The sequence below is a fragment of the Pristiophorus japonicus genome, chromosome 17 (assembly GCF_044704955.1).
Source record: "Pristiophorus japonicus isolate sPriJap1 chromosome 17, sPriJap1.hap1, whole genome shotgun sequence".
Lineage (NCBI taxonomy): Eukaryota > Metazoa > Chordata > Chondrichthyes > Pristiophoridae > Pristiophorus > Pristiophorus japonicus.
Genome location: NC_091993.1, coordinates 69061068 through 69087683, shown reverse-complemented (window position 1 = coordinate 69087683; position 26616 = coordinate 69061068). Strand labels below are relative to the sequence as shown.

General features: G+C 47.1%; 1 protein-coding gene across 2 annotated transcripts in view; it reads left to right on the top strand.

The window, feature by feature from the left end:
• Positions 1–482: 482 nt before the first annotated feature.
• LOC139227778 (DENN domain-containing protein 2C-like) overlaps positions 483–26616 on the top strand; it is a 216265-nt gene continuing 190131 nt past the window's right edge. Inside the window, exon 1 of one of the 2 annotated variants that reach the window (XM_070858811.1) lies at positions 483–657. The gene's annotated coding sequence lies outside the window, so the exon portion shown is untranslated. Of the gene's footprint in view, positions 658–1145; positions 1188–26616 lie in introns of those variants that run through there. The other variant, XM_070858814.1, reaches the window with a different exon arrangement.

Sequence of the window (26616 nt, the reverse complement as noted above, 5' to 3'; positions counted from 1 at the left end):
ACAAATAGGCTGCCGCATTTCCTACATTACAACAGTGACTACACTACAAAAGTACTTCATTGGTTGTAAGGCTCTTTGGGACAATCTGCGGTTGTGAAAGGAGCTATATAAATGCAAGTTCTTTTGTTATACAACTCAGAGAAGGCCATTCAGCCCATTATGCCAGCTCTTTGTAAGAGCTATCCAATCTGTCCCACTCCTTTCCCATAACCCAGCATTTTTTTTCTTTCCAAGTTTATATCCAATGTCTTGTGAAAGTTACTATTGAATCTGCTTCCACAGGCAGTGCAGGGGTGAACACAAATGTTTGATAAGGAATAGATCATTGAGAAAAGGTTGCTCAGCAAGTGAGTTTAAGCAGGCGTTATCCTGCCTGTACTTTTGGGATTGTGTGAGAGAGGCGCTGCGGCTCATTGACATGCAGGCACACTACTTCCGCCTGAGTTCCATCCAGCCAGGATCTGAACTCATTCGCCAAACACACACACATACAGTGAAAGTGGATCAGACTGTAACCTATACTCCGAGGTCTGTTCATCCAGCTGGGCCCGGGTACTGCTCCCATTGACAAGGCTGAGATGTGAAAAAGTTGCAGCGAGGAGTCCCTGAAATTTACCAGGCGGCACGATGGAAATTGACAGCAGCCGAGGAGGGCTGGTAAGAAAAGGTTTTTTTATATCAACTTCTCTACCAAAAAAAACTTTTCCAGTGACCTGTTCAGCTGCCTCTCTGTCCCTGGGAGCAGGGATTTGGATTTGATGTAACTTTATGTTACAGTTCGTCTTCTGTTCTTTAGAGGCGTGAACTCCCTCCGGGTCCAATGATGGCCTCTTAACTCCTAATCTCCCTGTGGTTAAACCGATCTGAAACCTGTTCTTCACCATTGAAACAGAAGTTATCCTGTCATTCTGCGAAATGATTTTAAAAAAATGAGAGAAGGAGATCTTGTGGAGTCTAACCAAGAACACCCGACGGGCTCCGTATGCAAGTTGTTGAGCAGCAGGTCAGGTCATGTCCAAATGCTCCTGCAGTTGTCTGGAGCTTGTCGTGTTGTTGGCAACGTGTTTGCTCCTTAGGATCTCGGAGGAGAGGCTATGCGAGCTGGGGAAGGGAGGGGGACTGCTGAAAGCTTGTGCAGGTGAGCAGTCAAGACGCCCAGTGGAGTGAATACCTCCCTCGCTGCGGGGGTAAGTTGGACACCTCCCTTATCTTCAGTTAGTGCAAAGTCTCAAAAATGCGTAATTTTGTGTCGAGTTTTTTTTTCAAATGAGGGCGTGGTTGTGTGGTCAACTTTTAAAATAGATTGTCTATTTCGCCCGTGTGTCTTTGTTATATGCATCAGTCCTAGTGTTGTTGAAGGGTTAGAGGTCAAGTGACCTGTTACCAATGGCACTGTGTAAGAGGCCATTAGGGATTATCGGAGATGACCCCAGGTGATAACCAATAACCCCGCTCCGTGCCACCCCACACTGACATGACCGAGATCTGACAATCAGTGGAGCAACACGTTTCGGTTCCAAACGGTTGGATTTCCGCCGTGAATTTCTACATCTGAGCAGTCCTGTCGTGAGGATTAAGTGAAGTGAAACTTTGGCATATGGATTTTCAGTACTTGAGCTGTACAATGTATGAATCCTGCCCTTGCAACCGGGAGCAGTGTCTGGAGAGAGCATTTTGAGCTCTAACACTGGGTGGCAGTGCTGGGGGGTGCAGACCTGTGGCTGAGTCGGGTTGCCAACCCTCCAGGATTGTCCTGGAGACTCCAGGAAGTGAAGATTAATCTGGACACTGCTGTGAGCATTCCTGGAGAAAAATCATAAGGGCATCCAACAAAATTGGATATTTTTTCATTATTTTTGAACACTTTCATTTATAGTTATGAAATATTGGAGATGGGTGAAAGGCTGTTTCATTAATTGTCAAGATTAATCCAATTGAGTCTGTTCCATTTCCAATCGGTGGCAGAATGCAATGTGCCTGGAGAATGGATCACTGGTGGGGGTGGGATAGTTTGAGGCAGCAGAACGTGTGTTGTAACCTCTAGAAATACATCCTATCACTGGGACCATTCATCAACAACAACAACTTGTATTTATATAGCGCCTTTAATGTAGTGAAATGACCCAAGGCGCTTCACAGGAGTGTTATGGGATTAAAACATTTGACACCAAGCCGCATAAGTAAAAATTAGCAATGGTGATCAAAAGCTTGGTCAAAGAGATATGTTTTAAGTAGTGGAGCGGAGAGGTTTAGGCATGGAGTTCCAGAGCTTATGGCCGAGGCAACAGAAGGCACGGCCACCAATGGTTGAGCGATTATAATCCGGGATGCTCAAGAGGGGAGGGGTCGAGAGAGCAGTTCAGAGAAGGTTCACTAGGTTGATTCTGGAGATGAGGGGGTTGCCTTATGAAGATACGCTGAGTAGGTTGGGCCTATACACATTGGAGTTCAGAAGAATGAGAGGTGATCTTAATGAAACATATAAGATAATGAGGGGCTCGACAAGGTGGATGCAAAGAGGACATTTCCACTCAGAGGGGAAACTAAAAACTAGGGGTCCAGAGTAAGGGGCTGCCTATTTAAAACTGAGATGAGGAGGAATTTCTTCTCTGAGGGTTGTAAATCTATGGAATTCTTCGCCCAAGAGAGCTGTGGAGGCTGGGTCATTGAATATATTTAAGGCAAAAATCAGACAGATTTTTGAGCGATAAGGGAATAAATGGTTATGGGGAGTGGGCAGGGAATTGGAGCTGAGTCCATGATCAGATCAGCCATGATCTTATTAAATGGCGGAGCAGGCTCGAGGGGCCAGCTGGCCTATCTCTGCTCCTATTTCTTATGTTCTTAAGTGGTGGTGAGGTAGAGCTTGTCATCAGCGTACATGTGGAAACTGTTGCTGTGTTTTCAGATGATGTCGTCAAGGGGAAACAAGTAGGTAAGAAATAGGAGGGGGCCAAGGATAGATCCTTGGGGGATACCAGAGGTAACAATGCGGGAGTGGGAAGAGAAGCTGTTGCAGGTGATTCTCTGGCCACAATTAAATAGATAAGAATGGAACCAGGCGAGTGCAGTCCCACCCAGCTGGACGATGGTGGGGAGGCGTTGAAGGATGGAGTGGTCAACCGTGTCAAAGGCTGCAAACAGATCCAGGAGGCCGAGGAGGGATGGTTTACCTTTGTCACAGTCACAAAGGATGTTATTTGTGACTTTGATGAGAGCCGTTTCAGTACTGTGGCAGGTGTGGAAACCGGATTGGAGGGATTCAACAATGGAATTGCAGGAAAGATGGACACGATTTGGGAGGCGACAACCTGTTCAAGGACATTGGAGAGGAAAGGGAGGTTGGAGATGGGGCAGTAGTTGCAAGGACGGAGAGGTCGAGGGTTGGTTTTTGAGGAGAGTGGTGATGACGGCTGAATTGAGGGAGAGGAGGACAGTACCTGAGAGAGAACCATTAACACTGTCGACTAACATGGGAGCCAGAACAGGAAGTAGGGTGGTCAGCAGTTTGGTGGGAATAGGGTCAAGGGAGCAGGAAGTGGGTCTCATGGTCAGGATGAACTCGGAAAGGTAATGAAGGGAGATCGGAGAGAAACTGGATAAAGATGGGAGGTCAGGAATATATTGTATTGGCGCCAGGTGCCTAAATACCAGAGAGAACAATGGATGATTAGTCCAGCTCATCAAGCGAAATGGCACCAGTTTGAAGCCTTCTTTTAAACAGCACGGAATGCCTGGCCATAGTCCCTTTGTTCCCAACAATGGAAACTTTAACTCATGCTGGAGGTGTGGGGGAAAACACTCAGCTAGATCTTGCAGATTTCAACAGTTTGTCCGCAGGAACTGCAATCTCAGTGGCCACTTAGCTCGAATGTGCAGGAAGTCTGCAACCAGACTAATGTATGAGGCGATGTACCAGAAGAGGGTTCTTTGAGGCAGGATGACTTTTGGGGCCAATCGATGGACGCCGAGGTTCAGCGGGTCCATGTGGCGAATATTCACAGTTCATACACCAAAACGCCACCAATGATGATGAGGGTTTTATTAAACGGTATCCCAGTACGCATGGAGCTGGACACTGGGGCCAGCCAGTCACTCATGGGCGTTCAGCAATTTGAGAAGCTATGGCCACTTAAAGCCAGTGGACCCAAATTAGCACATATTGAGACACAATTACGGACTTACACTAAAGAAATAATTCCGGTGCTAGGCAGTGCAATGTTGGCTTTCACACACAATGGGTTAGTGAATCGGCTGCCGCTCTGGATTGTCCGGGCAATGGTCCCGCACTATTGGGGAGGAGCTGGGTAGCCGAGATGAACGGGAAATGGAGGGATGTTCATGCAATGTCATCTGTGGAGCGAAGTTCGTGCTCACAAGTCCTACAATAATTCGATTCACTATTCCAACCTGGCGTCGGGACTTTCAAAGGCACTAAAGTAGTGATACACATCACCCCGGACGCCAGGCCAGTGCACCACAAAGCCAGAGCGGTGCCGTATGTGATGCGGGAAAAGATCGAGAGCGAATTGGACCGGCTGTTGAGAGAGGGCATCATCTCGCCTGTTGAATTCAACGAGTGGGCGAGCCCCATTGTTCCCGTCCTAAAAGTAGACGGCTCTGTCAGGATCTGTGGCGACTACAAGGCCACCATCAATCGGGTGTCCCTACAAGCAGAGGACCTCTTCGCCACGCTGGCAGGCGGCAAGCTGTTCAGCAAGTTGGACCTCACTTCAGCCTATATAACCCAGAAACTGGCCGACGAATCTAAACTACTGACCTCCATCACCACGCACAAGGGACTGTTCGTTTATAACAGGTGCCCGTTTTGCATTTGATCAGCGGCCACGATTTTTCAACGAAACATGGAAAGCCTGCTTAAATCCATTCCTGGAATAATCGTATTCCAGGACGACATCCTCATCACGGGTCGAGACACCGAGGAACACCTCCACAACCTGGAGGAGGTGCTACGCCGACTGGACCGGGTAGGCCTGCGACTCAAGAAGTCTAAATGTGTGTTCTTAGCCCCTGAGGTTGAGTTTCTGGGCAGGAGGGTTGCTGCAGATGGGATTCGGCCCACCGAATCCAAAACGGAGGCAATTCGACGAGCACCCAGGCCCTGCAACACATCGGAGTTGCATTCATTCCTGGGACTGTTGAACTATTTCGGGAACTTTCTGCCGAACTTGAGCACGTTGTTGGATCCGCTACACGTGCTCCTGCGTAAGGGTTGCGATTGGTTTTGGGGGGACTGTCGGGAACGGGCTTTTGATCGGGCGCGAAACCTACTTTGTTCAAACAAGTTGTTGACCCTGTACGACCCCTGTAAAAAATTGGTTCTGACATGTGATGCATCGTCCGATGGGGTTGGGTGCATGTTGCAGCAGGGCAATGCTGAGGGTCAACTACAACCTGTGGCTTATGCTTCCAGGTTGCGCTCTCAAGCAGAACGGGGATATGGGATGGTCAAGAAGGAAGCGCTTGCATGTGTCTATGGTGTAAAAAAAAATGCATCAGTACCTCTTTGGTAGGAAGTTTGAATTAGAGATGGACCACAAGTCATTAACATCCCTGTTGTCAGACAGCAAGGCTATCAATGCCAATGCATCAGCTCGCATACAGCGATGGGCTCTCACGTTGGCTGCTTATGACTACTCCATCCAGCACCGGCCCGGCACTGAAAATTGCGCTGACGCGCTCAGCAGGCTTCCACTGGCCACCACTGAGGGGGTAGTGGATCAAAGCGCCGAGATAGTCATGGCTGTTGATGCCTTTGACAGCGCAGGCTCCCACATCACAGCCCGTCAGATCAAAATCTGGACAAACAGAGATCCCCTCCTATCCATGATTAAGAAATGTGTCCTGACTGGGGATTGGGCGCCTGCACATGGAGCATGCCCTGAGGAGGTTAGACTATTCCACAGATGGATGGATGAACACTCCATCCAAGCCGACTGCCTACTATGGGGCAGCCGGGTAGTTATGCCCCAGAAGGGCAGGGAGGCATTCATCAGGGAACTCCACAGCGAGCACCCAGGCATTGTGCTGATGAAGGTCATTGCCCGGTCACACGTTTGGTGGCCTGGAATTGATTCAGACCTGGAACACTGTGTTCGCAGGTGCACGACATGTGCCCAGCTGGGTAATGCCCCCAGGGAGGCCCCGCTCAGCCTGTGGCTTGGCCCACCAGGCCATGGTCACGCATTCATGTTGACTACGTGGGCCCGTTCATGCGTAAGATGTTCCTTATTGTGGTAGATGTGTACTCGAAATGGATCGAGTGCATCATTCTGAATTCATGCACGTCATCCACCACCGTGGAAAGTCTACGTGTGATCTTTGCAACCCATGGCTTGCTCGACATCCTGGTTAGTGATAATGGCCCATGTTTCACAAGCTACGAATTCCGAGAGTTTATGTCGGGCAATGGCATCAACCACGTCAGGACTGCGCCGTTCAAACCGGCCTCCAATGGCCAGGCGGAACGTGCAGTCCAAATCATTAAGCAAGGTATGCTCAGGATTCAAGGACCCTCCCTACAATGCCACCTATCGCGTCTCCTGCTGGTCTATAGATCCCGACCACACTCGCTCACGGGGGTCCCACCCGCAGAGCTACTAATGAAACGGACACTCAAAACTCAGTTGTCCCTCATTCACCCAGTCCTGACCGACATAGTTGAGGGCAAGCGCAAGTCACAAAATGAGTACCATGACCGTAATTCGAGGGGGAGATGTATAGAAATAAATGATCCTGTATTCGTCCTCAATCACGCCATGGGGCCCAAATGGTTTGAGGGCACTATAATTGACAAAGAGGGGAATAGGGTCATCGTGGTAAAACTTAACAATGATCAGATATGCTGTAAGCATCTGGACCAAGTTTTTAAAAAAAAAGGTTCAGCATCGACATGGAGGAACCTGAAGAAGACCATGAGATGGAGCTCACATCACCGCCAGTGAACGAGCAACAAGAGCAATCAGAAGAATGCACAGTCCCTGCGGTCAGGCTGGAATCACCACAGGTGACAGACACTCACGTCAGTGTCCAACAACCTGAGCCCGAACTGCGGCGCTCCACGAGGGAGTGTAGACCACCTGAAAGACTAAACCTATGATCCCAATAAGACTTTGGCGGGGGGGGGTGGAGGTGATGTCATATATGTAACCACAATGTAACACCACTGTATTACTGTATACACTCAACCTAGATGCACACCTTGACCACAAGGGGTGAACTTGTGGGAGACACTCCTTACCTGATCACACAGGTATAAAATGGGAGATCCCATGCAGGGTCATCGTCTTTGGAGTCCTGTGAATAAAGAGTTAAGGTCACAGAGTGACCTTGTCCCTAGAATGTGCCTCGTGTGGTTTCATACTGTAGAGTAAGGACTTTACAGATGTAAAAGATTCCATTGTACTATTTGAAGAAGGGCAAGGAATTCTCGCAGAGTCCTGACCAACATTCCAATCCTCAACCAAGACTAAAAAAAACAGATGAATTGATCAATCCCTCACTGCTGTTTGTGCGGCTTGGCTGTGGGCAAATCGGCTGCCATGTTTGTCTGCACTTCCACCACTTCTCTACAGGCTTCTGCCATTGCTGGCTTGTATGGACCTTCCCTAATGGAGATGGTACAGGATGCACTCCTTAGAGATTTAAATACAGGCTGCACTTCAGATCATCATCATCATCGGCAGACCTTCGAAATACTTGCTTCCACTCAAAGTGAGTTCTTGGGATGACTGTACAGTCCAATATGGGAATTACAGTCTCTGTCACAGGTGGGACAGACAGTCGTTGAAGGAACGGGTGGGTGGGAGTCTGGTGGGTGGGGAGTCTGGTTTGCCGCATGCTCCTGCCGCTGCCTGCGCTTGCTTTCTGCATGCTCTCGGCGATTTGACTCGAGGTGCTCAGCGCCCTCCCGGATACTCTTCCTCCACTTAAGGTGGTCTTTGGCCAGGGACTCCCAGATGTTATTGGGGATGTTGCATTTTATCAAGAGGTTTTGAGGGTGTCCTTGAAACGTTTCCTCTGCCCTCCTGGGGCTCGCTTGCTGTGTCGGAGTTCCGAATAGAGTGCTTGCTTTGGGAGTCTTGTGTCAGGCATGTGAACAATGTGGCCCGCCCAACGGAGCTGGTCGTGTGGTCCGTGCTTCAATGCTGGGGATGTTGGCCCTGATTGAGGACGCTAACATTGGTGCATCTGAGCTCCCAGGGGATTTGCAGCATCTTGCGGAGACATCATTGGTGGTATTTCTCCAGCGATTTGAGGTGTCTACTGTATATGGTCCACATCTGAGCCATAGAGGAGGGTGGGTATCATTGCAGCAAAAATGCAAAGGACACTGGTTTGATGCAAAGAACTTTGTTTTTATTACAGTCAGGGTAATACAAGCTTATTACTCTAGTAAGAAAATACAAGGCTAAACTTACAATCACTCTAATATAGGACAGTACATGGAAAGGTACAAGGTCAAACTTAAAACCACTCTAATAAAGAACCATGCAGTACACTTTCAAAGGGGGTTACAGTAAATTATACCTCCCACCTCCCATGTACCTAATTCTAGCTAGGTTAGACTCCAGGGCAGGCAGGGACTATGCTTACCAATCCTTTTGATAGTTAACGGTAGATCGCAGTTGTTTTTCCCTTGATACCACGTTGACTGTGGTCGGTTGCTGCTGCGATGGTGATGTTCTTCCATCCTTCAGGACTTCGAGGCTGGAGAAGTTAGTTTACAACTGTCACGTTGGTTTCTCTCCTTGTCGTGATGACATACTCGCAGTGTAGCACCTGGTGTAGTATGGCATCAGAGGTAGTAGCAGCCTTGTAGCTACCTAGCAACCACCTAACCTCTGTTGAAAAAAGGGGCCAGTTATACGATTTCAGTGGTTCTAATCTTCGCGCCAAATCTCTTCAAAATCATTTGTATAATTTTGGCGGGCTTGGTTCTTCTTTGTAATATTTTGTCGGGCTCATTAAAAGTTGATATGTTTTGGGTGAGTTGATGTTCGAAAACTGTTTCCTGATGGAAATATTAGTTTGGTAATTGCAATGTCCTTTTGTGCTTAGTTTTTCGCATACAGGCTGGATTGGGCCTCTTTGTGATGTATATGCTGAAATGGTTGTCCAGACCCATGTTGATGGGTAGCTACCTCTGGGTGGTTTTGTGATGTTAATGTCTCTTCTGGGGGAAGGATTTTCGAATACTCATTCTTCCAGACAGCTTAACTTAGTCCTCACACCCAGGTAGCTTCACTTAGTCAGTCTGAATCTGCTAGTTCCGTAGGTCCGCCCACAGACTTGACTTTGTCTTTTAAAATCCAACATTCTATTAAAAGTTCGTAGTTTCTTCCATAAGCACTTTAGAGTTCCAAACTTTTCGGTAGATGGTCCCAAATTAAATTTCCTTTCGAATGAGCCCAAACACTGGAGGGGGGGGGGTTTCTTGTGAATTTTGCATCCCTTCACCATCCACCATCTATTCTTTAGGTCGCGGGTTTTTTGTTGGACCTCAGCCTTAAGCCGTCTGTAAAGCTGCTTTGCTGCTCCCGAGTTGGGTTGTTTTAGGTTCAGAAATGCACTGCGCTTGCAATCTACTAGTTCTTGGATCTCCTGGTCATTCTCATCAAACCAGTCCTGGTGTTTTCTGGTTGAGTGACCGAGTGTCTCTTCGCAGGCACTGGTTATGGTGGCCTGGAGGGCAGACCAAGCGCTGTGGGCATTCTGCATCTCGAGGTCATCAAGGGTCGCCAGGTTAGCAGTGAGGCGCTGGTTGTATAGGGCTCTCTTTGGTGGGTCTTTGAGTGCCCCAGCGTTGATTTTTTTTTTGCGGCACTGCTTCTGCTGCCGTCACCACTTTGGGGCTATATTGATGTTGATGATGGAACGGATTAGGCGGTGGTCCATCCAGCAGTTGTCGGCTCTTGTCATGGCACGGGTGATGCGCACATCCTTGCGATCCCTGGCTCAAACGATGACGTAGTTGAGCAGGTACCAGTGTTTGGAGCGAGAGTGTTGCCATGATGCCTTGTACTTGTCCCTCTGGTGGAACAAGGTCGTTATAGGGTACTGCTGGAGTTGGTTTTCCCTACCCCCCTCTCTGCCGATCACGCCTCCCCAGAGGTCTGTGGAGATGCACTTCAGAAGCTAATCACTGGCTGCCAAGTACATTGAGATGCCCCAAGCTTGTAGTGAGCTGCTGTATAAATGCAAGCTGTTTTTTTTTTGGTCCTGATCTGTCTGGCAAAGATCCACACCAGGCAGTAGGTACTGTAAAGTGGATTTACAAAAGAAAGACTTTCATTTATATAGTGCCTTTCACGACCACCAGATGTCTCAAAGCACTTTACAGCCAATGAAGTACTTTTGGAGAGTAGTCACTGTTGTAATGTTGGAAATCCCACTTTGCTCTCTGTGATGTTTTGATTTTCCTGCCGCTGTTGGCCATAATTTCATTGAATCATGCAGTGCCGAGGGAGGCCATTCGGCCTATCGTGCCTTTGGTGGCACTTTGAAAGAGCTATCTAATTAGTCCCATTCCCCTGCTCTTTCCCCATAGCCTTGCACGTTTTTTCCTTTTCAAATATTTATCCTTCCTTTTAAAAGTGACTATTGAATCAGCTAGCACCACCCTTTCAGGCAGTGCATTCCAGACTGTAACAACTTGCTGTGTGAAAACATCTCCCCTCTGTTCTTTTGCCAATTATCCTGTGTCCTCCGCCAGTGAACTTCCTTCTTTCACTTCCTTCTCGTGCTTTTTCTCTTTCCCTCCCTTGTCAATATCTAACGTGTTGGGAAGCACCTTGGGAAGTTTTACTACATTAAAGGCGCAATATAAACAAGTTATTATTCATAATTTTAAATACCTCTTAAACCTTCTCTGCTCCAAAGAGAACAACCCCAGCTTCTCGAGTCTCTCCACGTAATTGAAGTCCCGCATCCCTGCTGCTTTAACTGCTTTTCATGCAATTACACAAGGAAATAGATGGTTTTGAGTGGGTTAAGATAGGAACAACCTCCATGGGATTTATGTGCTGTATGCAGCAGAATCCTGACCGCACGTGACTCCTCTGAACACAACCTACCTTGTGTTCTCAGAAGTACAGAACATGTCTTCACCTTTCGTTCTCCAACCTGCCAGGACTTGAGGATTACTGGAATTAAGTGTTCATTTAGCATTTGGGGTTTTTAATCGCTTGTTTGAAGTAAAATGGCACCAAGTTCACTTTTTGATGAAATGAAAATGAAAAACAAATCCTTCATTTAATCTCTGTATTTGTATCAAAACAAGCCCCATTTTAGGTTTGTTTGAAGCTGACAATAGTCTGTCTGCAGCATATGACTGAGCTGGTGTCTCACAGCTGTTCGAACACTGGAATTCTCTTCTCATGTGAGAGCAGTGCTTTACTGGAAAATAAGTGTTCCCTCAAGATATGACGGAAGATCCTGTGTTTTCCACATTCACTGTTTTTGTTGGGTTGTGGAGTGGGGGAGGTCAGTTGCCTGCGTGATGCAACACTAATTGCCTGTGTGACGTGACATATTCATTCTCATACACCACCAGTAGTGCCATTCTCGCCTTTGCCTGGTCTGTTTCAATTCCACCAGTGACGTTCACGGTTCACATTCCCTTGCTAAAACATTTTTTGGTCGTTCACACTTCCACTCTGCATCTCGAGAAACTTTTCCTGATGTAACTGCTCCATTGCCAAGTGTCTTCCGCTCCCCCCCCCCCCCCCAGTTTGGCACCTATCATATGGAATTTAGACAAACTGGCACAGTTAGCAATGGAGGCAAAGTGGCCGCTAATTCAGTCGATCCAATCTACACCGGACATCAGGAATGCAAAGCACCATTTTTTTTGTTTTGGATCGCTGAATGGTGTTAGCCACGACTCAGTGGGTAGCACTCTTGCCTCTTGTCAGAATTTGGTGGGTGAAGTCCTACTCCAGAGACATAAGCACAAAATCCAGGCTGACCCTCTCAGTGCAGCGCTGAAGGAGGTGCCATTTTTCCAATGAGACGTTAAACCGAGACCCCCGTCTGCCCTCTCAGATGAACGTAAAAGATCCTATGGCACTGAAAAGCTGAGGCGATGCTCCCACAAGCAATATCACAAACAGATTATCTGATCATTTATCTCATTGCTGTTTGTGGCATTTCGAAAGCAAATTGGCTGCTGTGTTTCCTACATCACAACATTGACTACACTTCAAAAGTACTTCATTGGCTGTAAAGCACTTTGGAATGTCCTGAGTTTGTGAAATGAGCTATATGAATGCAAGTCGTTTTTTTTTAGTAACCTGAGTGACTGAAGCACTTCCTGCCATCTCCTTGCAGGTCAAGGTCACCCTTTAACTATCATTGTCTTGTGCAGACATTCCCCAGATGTTGGAGAGGGCCACTGGCAGCTTTAAATATCTGTTGACTGTGCGCTTGTGCACTGAATGTGGCAGGACGTAGAACTTGTTCGGTATAGGTGGGCTGTTTTCTACAGCAGCAGATGTCAGCAACCTTTTTATTATAAATGAAAAACCAAGAGCCCAACTATTCTGGTGGTTCAGGCGGATGTTGAAGATCTCGTTATTTGAAGAAGAGGAGCAAGTTCTCCTGGTGTCTGGGCCAACTTTCCTCCCTCAACCAACAGAACAATAGAATCATACAGCATAGGAGGAGGCCAATCGGCCCATCCTGCCTATGCTGGCTCTTTGAAAGAGCTACCAATTGCCCTGCTCTTTCCCCATAGCCCAGTAAATCGTTCCTTTTTAAGTATTGATCCAATTCCCTTTTTACTTTTTCCAATTACTGTTGAAACTTCTTCCACCATCCTTTTAGGCAGTGCATTCCAGATCACAACCTAATGCATAAGAACATTTCTCCTCAGGTTCTTTTGCCAATTATCTTTAATCTGTGTCCTCTGGTTATCGCTCTGCTAGTGGAAACAGTTTTTCTTTATTTACTCTATCATAGAAACATAGAAAATAGGTGCAGGAGTAGGCCATTCGGCCCTTCGAGCCTGCACCACCATTCAATATGATCATGGCTCTATATAATTTAAACGCCTCTATTAAATCTTAACCTTCTCTAATCTAAGGGGAACAATCCCAGTTTCTCTAGTCTTTCTGAAGTCCCTCATCCCTGGTACCATTCCGGTAAATCCGCTCTGCACCTCTCCAAAGAACATTAACTGTTCACTTGTTCAATTTGCTGCTTATGGGATGCTGTGTGAAATGCTTTGACTAAGAAGGCACTCTATAAACCCAGGTGTTTAAACTTAGGCATCACTTCTTCAGTGTAGCAGTGGAATAACCTGTGACTGTGATGTGTGCGCCAGTGCAGCCTTCGGCTGCCTGAGGAAAAAAGTATTTGAAGACCAGGTCCTCAAAACTACCACCAAGCTCATGGTCTACAGGGCTGTAGTAATACCTGCCCTCTATGTTTAAGAGACATGGACCATGTACAGTAGACACCAAGTTACTGGAGAAATACCAACGATGTCTCCGCAAGATCCTACAAATCCCCTGGGAGGACAGGTGCACCAACATCAGCGTCCTCATTCAGGCTACTATCCCCAGCATTGAAGCACTGACCACACTCGATCAGCTCCGCTGGGCAGGCCACATAGTCCGCATGCCAGACACGAGACTCCCAAAGCAAGTGCTCTACTCGGAGCACCTTCACGGCAAAGGAGCCAAAGGTGGGCAGCAGAAACGCTACAAGAACACCTTAAAAGCCTCCCTGATTAAGTGCAACATCCCCACTGACACCTGGGAGTACCTGGCCCAAGACCAGGAGGAAGTGCATCCGAGAGGGCGCTGAGCACCTCGAGTCTCAACACCGAGCGCATGCAGAAATCAAGCGCAGACAGCGGAAAGAGCGTGCGGCAAACCAGTCCCACCCACCCCTTTCCTCAACGACTATCTGTCCCACCTGTGACAGAGTCTGTGGCTCTCGTATTGGACTGTTCAGCCACCAAAGAACTCACTTCAGGAGTGGAAGCAAGTCTTCCTCGATTCAGAGGGACTGCCTATGATGATGATGATGTACTTTTAAATGACCTGAATTAAAGGAGTATTGTCATCTAGTAAATTGAATTACAAGGAGATTAACACACAATTATTAAGCACGTCGATGGTGAGATTGCACACATTGTTTGGACTGCTTTTTTTTTTTAAAAGTACCTATTTGAGTTTAAAGGAGGTGCAAAAATTGGTGTGTAACATTGTCTGTGTCTGTGCATCTAGTTAGTGATAGTAGCAGGGCTCTGGCATTAGCTTGTCCACCTCTTTTGCAACTAAGGACTTCAGTCTGACACGAGGAAGAATGTTAACAGAGGGGGAAAGAGATACTCTTAACAACATGTGAGTAACATTTCCAGCATTTTTTTCAGCTGTATCTCCCAATATTATTTGCTTTGGTCCTATTCAGTATGGGTAGCGAGTGAGTAACATAGACAGCACTGTCTTTTAGGAAGATAGGAATACGCCATTCAACTCCTTGAATCTGTACCACCATTCAATTAGATCATGACTGATCTTGCCTTAACTCCATTTACCTGCCTTGCTTCCATAGCCCTTAATACCCTTACCAAACAAAAATCTATCAATCTCCGTTTTGCAATTTTCAATTGACTCCCAGCCTAAACAGGTTTTTGGGGAACGAGTTCCCGATTTCCACTACCCTTTGTGTGAAGAGGTACTTCCCGATGTCATCCCTGAATGGCCTAGCTCTAATTTTAAGATTTTGCCACCTTGTTGTGGACCCCACCAGAAGAAATAGATTTTTTTCTCCATCTATCCTAACAACTCCTTTAATCATCGATAACATTTCAGATACATTGCATTCTGTTTTTCATGAAAACATCATTCCCTTGTCAATGTTATTTACTATCTTGAGGCTTCCTTCCCAAACTCTCCCCTAACTCCATGTGTCATTTGCAGTCAAGAATTTGTAGTATCAGACATCCAGGCTTATGATCAAACTGCTTCCATCCCAGTCTTTGAGATTGGCCCGGGGGTGATTCTCTTGGAAGGGAGGGGGATTGGGGACGGGTGGGCAACAATCGTTACTTCTCTCTAATGATGTGATTGGTATTGGAAATCCAGCGGTGTCAGGTTCTGAGTTGGAAAGCCATTGCTCCTTAGGGCCGTGTATTGATGCTCTGGGAAATCCACCATTTTTTTAAAAAGTCACTCGGGGATATAAGCATCGCTGGCAAGACTGGCATTATTAACCATCCCTAGTTGCCCTTGAGAAGGTGGTGAGTAAACAGATCACAGATAGGGTGTTGAATCCCATCCCTCTGTGCTCTTAGGAACATTATTTTTTCTTTTCACTATTTCTCATCATTATCGAGTGACCCCTGCTGGAAAGGGCACATGTAGATGCCCGATTGAGCTTGAATGTGATGCCCACTCTGGTACAATTACCTACTGGCTTGGCTCATAGATCGGCCAATTGGGTATAGTATCGGAGCGTGAGATGGAGACGGGGGCCCGCAGCCCCAGCTGGAGCCAGGGAGGTGGGTAGGGACTGCAGCCCCAGCCCAGCCCAGCACCATGAAGTCGTGAGAAAATGGGAACTAGCTATTCGAGCCACTCCCTGCAACCAATGACCAGACTGGTGTGGTTGATCCTAGTTCCCCTTCTGCAGTGACTGTATTGCAGAGGTTATCTGCGAGCTCGAGTGTGGTCAGTGCTTCAATGCTGGGGATGTTGACCTGGATGAGGACACTGATGTTGGTGCGCCTGACCTCCCAGGGGATTTGCAGGATCTTGCGGAGACATTGTTGGTGATATATCTCCAGCGACTTGAGGTGGCTTCTGTACATCGTCCATGCCTCTAATCCATACAGGAGGGCGGGTATAACTACAGCCCTGTAGACCATGAGCTTGAGGGCCTGGTCTTTGAACACTCTTTTCCTCAGGCGGCCGAAGGCTGCACTAGAGGCGGTGTTGAATCTCCGCATCAATGTCTGCTTTTGTTGACCAGAGGATCCTGAGGTATGGGAAATGGTCCACGTTGTCGAGGGCTGCGCCGTGGATCTTAATGACTGGGGGGGCAGTGCTGTGCAGCGAGGACAGGTTGGTGGAGGACCTTCGTCTTACGGATGTTAAGTGTAAGGCCTATGCTTTCATATGCCTCGGTGAATACATCGACTATATCCTGGAGTTCAGCCTCAGAATGTGCGCAGACGCAGGCATGATCCACGTACTGTAATTCAACGACAGAGGTTGGGGTGATCTTGGACCTAGCCTGGAGGCGGCACAGGTTAAACAGCTTCCCACTGGTTCTGTAGTTTAGTTCCACTCCAGCTTGTTGACTGTGAGGTGGAGCATGGGAGCGAGGTAGATTAATAAGATGGTTGGAGCGATGACGCAGCCCTGTTTGACCCTGGTCCGGATGTGGATTGGGTCTGTAATGGATCCGTTGGTAAGGATCACGGCCTGCATGTTGTCTTGGAGCGGGCGAAGGATGTTGACAAACTTTTGAGGGCATCCGAAATGGAGGAGGACGCTCCATAGACCCTCATTGAAAAAGGCCATGTATAAGGGCTGGCGCGGCTCCCTGCATTGAAGCACTGACCACACTCGATCAGCTTCACTGGGCAGACTACATAGTTCGCATGCCAGACACGAGACTCCCTAAGCAAATGCTTTATGCGGAGCTCCTTCACAGCAAATGAGCCAAAGGTGGGCAGCGGAAACGATACAAGGACACCCTCAAAGCCTCCCTGGTAAAGTGCGACATTCCCAGTGACACCTGGGAGTCCCTGGCTGAAGACCGTCCAAGGTGGAAAAAGTGCATCTGGAGGGCATTGTGCTCTTCGAATCTCAACGCCGAGAGCGTGAAGAAGTCAAGCGCAGGCAGCGGAAGGAGCGTGTGGCAAACCAGTCCCACCCAACCCTTCCCTCAACGACTATCTGTCCCACCTGTGACAGAGTCTGTGGCTCTCATATTGGACTGTTCAGCCACCAAAGAACTCACTTCAGGATTGAAAGCAAGTCTCTGATTCCGAGGGACTGCTTATGATGATCTACGAGTTAATCTCTGCACACCCATGTGAAAGGGAAGTGTACTTCCAGCTTATTTTTATCTGTGGTCTGGTGACTGTCAGCCATCAGTCCTGAAACTGACCGGGCTGTTCTTCTGCCTTGATCTCAGGCCGGACCTTTAACCCTGATTCTCCAGCCCATGCAGTCACTGCATTGAGGTTTATAGAGCCCGAGTTGAACTTGACATCAAGTTGGCCCCGGTTTTTTTTCTGATGATCTGAAAGTCCACAATATAAAATATCTTTTGTTTTCAGTCCCTGTGCTGAGCTCAACAAATCTGCTTGTATCAGGACGCCCTTCCACACGTGTTGCATTCCATTGTAAGCCAGCACAACTCATTACTGGTAATGAAAGTGTCAGCCCATCTGCAGTGTGGGAGCAGGAGGAGGAACTTAATCCCACCGGCACCTGGGAATCCCTGGCCCAAGATCACGCTAAGTGGAGGAAGAGAATCCGGGAGGGTGCTGAGCACCTCGAGTCTCGTCGCCGAGAGCATGCAGAAACCAAGCACTGGCAGCGGAAGGAGCGTGCGGCAAACCAGGCTCCCCAACCACCCTTTCCTTCAACTACTGTCTGTCCCACCTGTGACCGAGACTGTAATTCCCATATTGGACTGTTCAGTCACCTGAGAACTCACTTTTAGAGTGGAAGCAAGTCTTCCTCGATTTCGAGGGACTGCCTATGATGATGAGGAATCACTGACACCGCTGCCGATAGGGAGGGGTGAGGCCAAGAAGGGATTTGAAAAGAGGATGAGAATTTTGAAACAGAGGTATTGCTTAACCAGGAGCCAATGTGGGTCAGTGAGCATGGGGGTGATGGCTGAACGGGACTAGGTGCGAGTTAGGACATGGGCAGCTGAGTTTTGGATTGCTTCTAGTTTACGTAGGTAGAATGTGGGAGGCCAGCCAGGTGTGCATGAGAATAGTCAAGTCTAGAGGTAACAAAAGATATGGATGAGGGTTTCAGCAGCGGATGAGCTGAGGCAAGGGCAGAGATGGGCGATGTTACGGAGGTGGAAATAGGCGGTCTTTGGTTATACCGTGGATATGTGGTCGGAAGCTCATTTCAGGGTCAAATATGACATCAAGATTGCGAATAGTCTGGTTCAGCCTCGGGCACAAGTTGGAGAGTGGGAGGGAGTCAGTGTCTAGGGAACTAAGTTCGTGGTAGGGACCGAAAACAATGGCTTCAGTCTTCCCAATATTTAATTGGAGAAAATTTCTGCTCATCCAGAACTGGATATCCATCAAGAAGTCTGACAATTTTGAGACCGAAAGGGGTTGAGAGAAGTGGTGAGGTAGAGCAGTGTGTCGTCAGCGCACATGTGGAAACTGACGCTGTGTTTTTGGATGATGTTGCCAAGGGGCAGCATGTAGATGAGAAATAGGAGGGGGCCAAGGATAGATCCTTGGGGGAATCTCAGACCTAGCGATACGAGAGCGGGACAAGAACCCATTGCAGGTGATTCTCTGGCTGTGATTAGATGGACAAGAATGGAACTAGGCGAGTGCAGTCCCAACCAGCTGGACGATGGTGGAGAGGCAATGGAAGAGGATGGAATGGTCAACCGTGTCAAAAGTTGCAGACAGGTCATGAAGGACGAGGAAGGATAGTTTACATTTGACACGATCACAAAGGATGTCATTTTTTGACTTTGATAGCCGTTTTGGTACTGTGGTGGGGCGGAAACTGGATTGGAGGGATTCAAACATGGAATTGTGGGAAAGATGGACACCAATTTGGGAGGTGACATCACATTCAAAGACTTAGTAGAAGAAGGGGAGGTTGGCGATGAGTCTGTGGTTTGCAAGGATGGAGGAGTCAAGTGTTGCCTTTTGAGGAGACTGGTGACCGCAGATCTGAGGGAGAGGGGGTCAGTACCTGAGGAAAGAGAACCATTCACAATATCAGCCAACATGGGAGCCAGAAAAGACATTTAGTTACAGAAAACCATAAATTACATTGAGCTTTAACAAATTCAAAACTGCCAGATATTCTTTGATCTAATCTTCCCACCAGCTTCTGCTCACCACAGTAATGGAGAGGGGCTATAGATTATAATAAGAACTTAAGAACATAAGAATTAGGAACAGGAGTAGGCCATCTAGCCCCTCGAGCCTGCTCCGCCATTCAAAAAGATCATGGTTGATCTGGCCGTGGACTCAGCTCCACTTACCCGCCCGCTCCCCCATAACCCTTAATTCCCTTATTGGTTAAAAATCTATCTATCTGTGATTTGAATACATTCAATGAGCTTGCCTCAACTGCTTCCTTGGGCAGAGAATTCCACAGATTCACAACCCTCTGGGAGAAGAAATTCCTTCTCAACTCGGTTTTAAATTGGCTCCCCCGTATTTTGAGGCTGTGCCCCCTAGTTCTAGTCTCTCCGACCAGTGGAAACAACCTCTCTGCCTCTATCTTGTCTATCCCTTTCATTATTTTGAATGTTTCTATAAGATCACCCCTCATTCTTCTGAACTCCAACGAGTAAAGACCCAGTCTACTCAATCTATCATCATAAGGTAACCCCCTCATCTCCGGAATCAGCCTAGTGAATCGTCTCTGTACCCCCTCCAAGGTTAGTATATCCTTCCTTAAGTAAGGTGACCAAAACTGCACGCAGTACTCCAGGCGCGGCCTCACCAATACCCTGTACAGTTGCAGCAGGACCTCCCTGCTTTTGTACTCCATCCCTCTCGCAATGAAGGCCAACATTCCATTCGCCTTCCTGATTACCTGCTTTTTGGGATTCATGCACAAGGACCCCCAGGTCCCTCTTCACTGCAGCATGTTGTAATTTCTCCCCATTCAAATAATATTCCCTTTTACTGTTTTTTTTCCAAGGTGGATGACCTCAAATTTTCCGACATTGTATTCCATCTGCCAAACCTTAGCCCATTTGCTTAACCTATCTAAATCTCTTTGCAGCCTCTCTGTGTCCTCTACACAACCCGCTTTCCCACTAATCTTTGTGTCATCTGCAAATTTTGTTACACTACACTCTGTCCCCTCTTCCAGGTCATCTATGTATATTGTAAACAGTTGTGGTCCTAGCACCGATCCCTGTGGCACACCACTAACCACCGATTTCCAACCCGAAAAGGACCCATTTATCCCGACTCTGCTTTCTGTTAGCCAGCCAATTCTTGATCCATGCTAATACATTTCCTCTGACTCCGCGTACCTTTATCTTCTGCAGTAACCTTTTGTGTGGCACCTTATCGAATGCCTTTTGGAAATCTAAAAACACCACATCCATCGGTACACCTCTATTCACCATGCTCGTTATATCCTCAAAGAATTCCAGTAAATTAGTTAAACATGATTTCCCCTTCATGAATCCATGCTGCGTCTGCTTGATTGCACTATTCCTATCGAGATGTCCCGCTATTTCTTCCTTAATGATAGCTTCAAGCATTTTCCCCACTACTGATGTTAAACTAACCAGCCTATAGTTACCTGCCTTTTGTCTGCCCCCTTTTTTTAAACAGAGGCGTTACATTAGCTGCTTTCCAATCCGCTGGTACCTCCCCAGAGTCCAGAGAATTTTGGTAGATTATAACAAATGCATCTGCTATAACTTCTGCCATCTCTTTTAATACCCTGGGATGCATTTCATTAGGACCAGGGGACTTGTCTACCTTGAGTCCTATTAGCTTGTCCAGCACTACCTCCCTAGTGATAGTGATTGTCTCAAGGTCCTCCCTTCCCACATTCCCGTGACCAGCAATTTTTGGCATGGTTTTTGTGTCTTCCACTGTGAAGACCGAAGCAAAATAATTGTTTAAGGTCTCAGCCATTTCCACATTTCCCATTATTTAAATCCCCCTTCTCATCTTCTAAGGGACCAACATTTACTTTAGTCACTCTTTTCCGTTTTATATATCGGTAAAAGCTTTTACTATCTGTTTTTATGTTTTGCGCAAGTTTACTTTCGTAATTTATCTTTTCTTTCTTTATTGCTTTCTTAGTCATTTTTGCTGTCGTTTAAAATTTTCCCACGCTTCTAGTTTCCCACTAACCTTGGCCACCTTTTACGCTTTGGTTTTTAATTTGATACTCTTCTTTATTTCCTTGGTTATCCATGGCTGGTTATCCCTTCTCTTACGGCCTTCTTTTTCACTGGAATATATTTTTGTTGAGCACTATGAAAGAGCTCCTTAAAAGTCCTCCACTGTTCCTCAATTGTGCCACCGGTTAGTCTGTGTTCCCAGTCTACTTTAGCCAACTCTGCCCTCATCCCACTGTAGTCCCCTTTGTTTAAGCATAGTACAATCGTTTGAGACACTACTTCCTCACCCTCAATCTGTATTACAAATTCAACCATACTGTGATCACTCATTCCGAGAGGATCTTTTACTAGGAGATCGTTTATTATTCCTGTCTCATTACACAGGACCAGATCTAAGATAGCTTGCTCCCTTGTAGGTTCTATATCATTCTGTTCTAAGAAACAATCCCGTATGCATTCTATGAATTCCTTCTCCAGGCCACTCTGTGCGATTTGATTTGACTAATCGATATGTAGGTTAAAACCCCCCATGATTACTGCCGTTCCTTTTTCACATGCCTCCATTATTCCCTTGATTATTGTCTGCCCCACTGTGAAGTTATTATTTGGGGGCCTATAAACCACGCCCACCAGTGACTTTTTCCCCTTACTACCTCTAATCTCCACCCACAATGATTCAACATTTTGTTCATTAGAGCCAATATCATCTTTCACAATTGCCCTGATATCATCCTTTATTAACAGAGCTACTCCACCTCCTTTCCCTTCTTGTCTATCCTTCCGAATTGTCAGATACCCCTTTATGTTTAATTCCCAGTCTTGGCCACCCTGCAACCACGTTTCTGTAATGGCCACCAAATCATACCCATTTGGGTAATGATTTGTGCCGTCAACTCATTTACTTTATTTCGAATGCTGCATGCGTTTAGGTAGAGTGTTTTAAAACTAGTTTTTAAACCATGATTTTTAGTTTTGACCCCTCCTGCAGCCCCTTCATATTCATACATATTGTCCCTTCCTATCACCTTGTGGTTTACACTTACCCCAGTGCTACTCTGCTCTGTTGCCTCCTGCCTTTTGCATTCCTTCTTGGGGTTCTGTTCATCTGCACTCTCACCCACTCTAACTAGCTCAGAGCCCTCTCCTGGGTTCCGAATACTCCTCACCTTGAGGCACCGAGCTTTCAGGCTTGCCTTTTTATTACACTTGTATTACACTTTATACTTGGTGTCATTCTGATAGCACTGATATTGCAGGTAGCTGGACCATCTCACTGGCAGTGTGGTTCCATCAGATGATAATGAGGGAGCTCTGTCCCACTGACAGTGAGAGCGTGAAGGAGTTACTGTTTAAAATGCGGACGAAATGTGGTCATTTCTATTAGCATCAACTTTGCCCTCTCTGCAGTATTTAGAGTTGACATTGTTTGCCAAGTCCAAAACTGGATTGGCGGGGTGGGGTTTGGGATTCACTGCCAGGCAGGGAGAGGGGTCGTGACAAGGTTGGGTGGGGGTCACAGCCAGGCCTGAGTGGGTTGGGGGTGTGGGGTGGGTCATGGCCGGGTTAGGTAGGGGGTCACAGCCAGGCCTGGGGGTTAGGTCATGGTGGTTTGGGTGAGAGTCACAGCCAGGCCGATGGGGGTGGTGGATCATGGTTGGGTGGGGGTCACAGCCAGGGTTGGGGGATGGGTCATGGCAGGATGAGTGGAGGTGGTCATGGCTGAGCAGAGTGGCAGAGCTGGGCCTTGGGTTCTGCTGCTGCCTCCAATCATTGATAACTTTATTAACAAACTGATACCTCCATCTCCTGAGACACCGAAGTAAGTGGAAAAGACGGACTTTTATTTTAAAATGAAGTGTATCATTCTGTTTACATTTTGGAATTTCAGGAAAGACTGTCCTGAAACGGAACAGGTGGCAATTCTGACTTCAATTACTGAAGCCAAACAAAGCAGACCCCTTGTGTAGATGGTGATAAAGGTTGGAGTGTAATATTGCATGTTTGAATCGTGAGCTGCTGTTTAGCTGGTAGCTCCTTCTCATCGGGATCAATGACTGCTACTACTGTCCCTACAATTACCATTTCTCTCAAACGCCTACTTCTCCCTCACTGCGTCTCCCAATCACACGCTTCCTCCTCTGCAGTGGTGTCCACTCTGTGTTGCACATTTTTTTAATATACACATTTGATTCCAAGGCAGGAGTGCCTCCAGTATCCTCTGCATTTCCAGAGTTAGCCTCCTTGACTTGGCATCAGAAATTTTTGGCTCAGACATGAAGTGAATGCGAAGTCTGATCCCTGACTGACTGGTAGGCGATGCTCTAGAATTGGTCTCTGGGCTTCATGGCCCAATCAGTCAACACCCAGACACCTAAACGCCCAGACTTCAAGGACTTGTTGCTGTTTGTCAACCATCTCTAGCAATCCTGGTGCCCTTGTCTTAAAGAAGTGATTCTCTCATCAATACAGTATATCTCTTTGTCCCACCCCCACACAACCAGCGACCAGCCCAACAACTTGGCAAGGAGACGACGAGGGCTGCAACAACTGGAGTTAGGACAGATGAGCCAGGAGAGTGTAAAGTGAACGGATTGACTTGCCTCTCGGTTTTTATTTTCATTTCCTTTCCTCTACCTGATTGAAGCCCCTCATCTTGGCATTTTTGAAAGTCATAGCGACATCCCATCAAAAGGCCTGGCGTTCCTAGTGTTTTTGCCATTTGGATATATGAGGGCACCATGTATCCTGTCTCTGTATTTAAACTGGTTAATGACACTTTACTCTTCATGGACTTTATCACTAACCAGGGGTCCTTGTATTTCGTGTTATCAGATAAAATTTGACATTGAGCCACGAGATATTAGGATAGATGACCAAAAGCTTGGTTTTAAGGAGCATCTTAAAAGAGGAGAGAGGTAGAGAGGCAGAACCTCTAAATGGACTCGGTTTCAAATCTGAAGTGCAGTGGTTGATGTAATCAATGAGATACATATTTACAAATTATACTCTGGTTACAGTGGCCTGAAAATTTACTGGCATATTGATTACGCAATCCTTCTAAGCACATTTGCATGTTAAGCTCTGGTTTGTTGTGGTTTTCTGAGGATTGTGGAGCACAAACATGCTCTGCTCTCAAGACTTTCTCTTCATTATCCTCTATCGTAATCAACATTGCCAGTTTGAGGCATAGGTTTTGGAATATTACCTGGGGAAAGTAACTAAATGGGAGAATTAATGTTGGAACATTCCAGAAGGGATAGTCAGGCTGGCGCAGAGCTGTTGGGTAGTTCAGTGCCCACTCTGCCAAGGGATGGTGTGAGGCAGCTTCACCTTTGCAGTTACCTGGGTTTTGGCCAGTCTGTGGAAAGGGGCAGGTGATGAGTGAGCTAGACAGGAGAGTGGGAAAACTGGTAAGTGAATCACGTAGGGGGGCACTCATATACATATCCTGGCAACCAGATGAACCGTGCATTGGGGGGGTGGTGGGGGGGGGCAGTGTGGTGACACATTGGGCGGTTCATTGATTAGTACAATGTGCTTCCATCTCTGGGATCTCGATCCAAGTCCAGCCCAGACTAGTGACGTGAAAAGTTCCTCTGCAAGATCCTACAAATCCCCTGACAGGATAGCCGCACCAACATTAGCGTTCTCGACCAGGCCAACATTCCCAGCACTGAAGCACCGACCACACTTGGATCAGCTCTGCTGGGCAGGCCACATTGTCCGCATGCCAGACACGAGACTCCCAAAGCAAGCACTCTACTCTAAACTCCTTCACGGCAAACGAGCCAAAGGTGGGCAGAGGAAACGTTACAAGGACACCCTCAAAGCCTCCCTGATGAAGTGCAACATCCCCACCTGGGAGTCCCTGGCCAAAGACCACCCTAAGTGAATCTGGGAGGGTGCTGAGCACCTCGAGCCTCATCGCCGAGAGCATGCAGAAAACAAGCGCAGGCAGCGGAAAGAGCGTGTGGCAAATCTTTCCCACCCTCCCTTACCCTCAACGACTATCTGTCCCACCTGTGACGGGGACTGTGGCTCTCGTATTGGACTGTTCAGCCATCTAAGAACTCATTAGTGGCTGAACAAGTCTTCCTCGATTTCGAGGGACTGCCTATGATGATGATGATGGTGGTGCTAAGGTTCCTAAGTGAAATGAATTTGGTGAGTCTCGACCTGGTGGCTTGCAGGTAACCGACCACAGCAGAAACTCTGGTACAAATTGAGAGTCTGAGAACCTCCAAGGATGTCCGGGTTGGGAATAAAATGATACGTTGGTGTGACTGGGGTGCTGTTCCTTTGAGGCACCATGGAGGGAGCTTTACTTTGTAGCTTTACTTGGGTACGGTAGTATAGTGAGTTTATTACTGGACTTGTCATCCCGAGCACGTAAGTTGAAATCCCACCGTGGCAGTTTGAGAATTTGAATTCAGTTTATTAAAGCTGGTATCAGTAAAAGTGACCATTCAGCTGTTGAATTGTTGTAAAAATCCAACTGATTCACTAATGGTATTTAGAGAAGGAAATCTGCCATCCTTACCAGGTCTGATGGCCATTATGTGACTCCAGTCCCATACCAACATGATTGACTCTTAACTCCTCTCGGATGTGGCCAAGCAAGCCGCTCAGTTGTATCAAACAGCTACCAGCAGTTCATGAAGGCCCACCAATTGGGGATTGGCAATAAAGCCAACCGTTCTGTACCAGACTTGCCAGCACCACCCACATTCCGAGATTGAATTTGTTAAGATAAAGCTGACCTGGAAGTGCTTGATACTGTGCTGACACTGTGGAAAATGAACTGTTCCATTCCCAGTTCCAACATGTTGAGCACAAGATGACTTCAGGAGAAACTTCTTTACCCAGAGAGTAGTTAGAATGTGAAACTTGCTACCACAAGGAGTAATTGAGGCGAATAGCAGAGATGCATTTAAGGAGAAGCTAGATAAACACCTGCGGCTTTTATTTTATTTATTCATTCATGGGTATTTGAAGGGGCTGCTCCTGAAATTCTGGCAGCCGGTCCAGGCAGCGGGCGGTCGAGGGGGTCGTTCAACCTGACTGCCTGCCTCTCTTCCGCTCTTACATCCGGTCCAGGGTGTCCTTGGAGATGGAGCACGCGGTGTCCACCGGTACGCTCGCGGCCTTCCACGAGAGGTGGGCACCGGAGGGACTGGAGTGCATCATCACGCCCGGCAACCAAATTTTAATTTGATTTTACGTTTTTTTTTAAGTTTAATTTGTTTTAATTGCCGGTGCTTTTAGTGTCCCCCTTCCCTTTTATAGGGGGCACTGGGGAAAATTGTGATTTTAGTGCCCAAAAAAAAAAACCAAAAAAGAAAAACACAAAAAAAAACAAAAAAAAAAGGGGGGGGGGGAAAAAAAAGGGCCTTGTAAATGTCTGGAGTGTCACCCAGGTCGGGTGGCACCGTTTAATGTTTTTATGTTTTGCAGGTAAACTCAAAAGAGTTTCATTCATGGGATGTGGGAGTTGCTGGCAAAGCCAGCATTTACTGCCCATCCCTAATTGCTCTT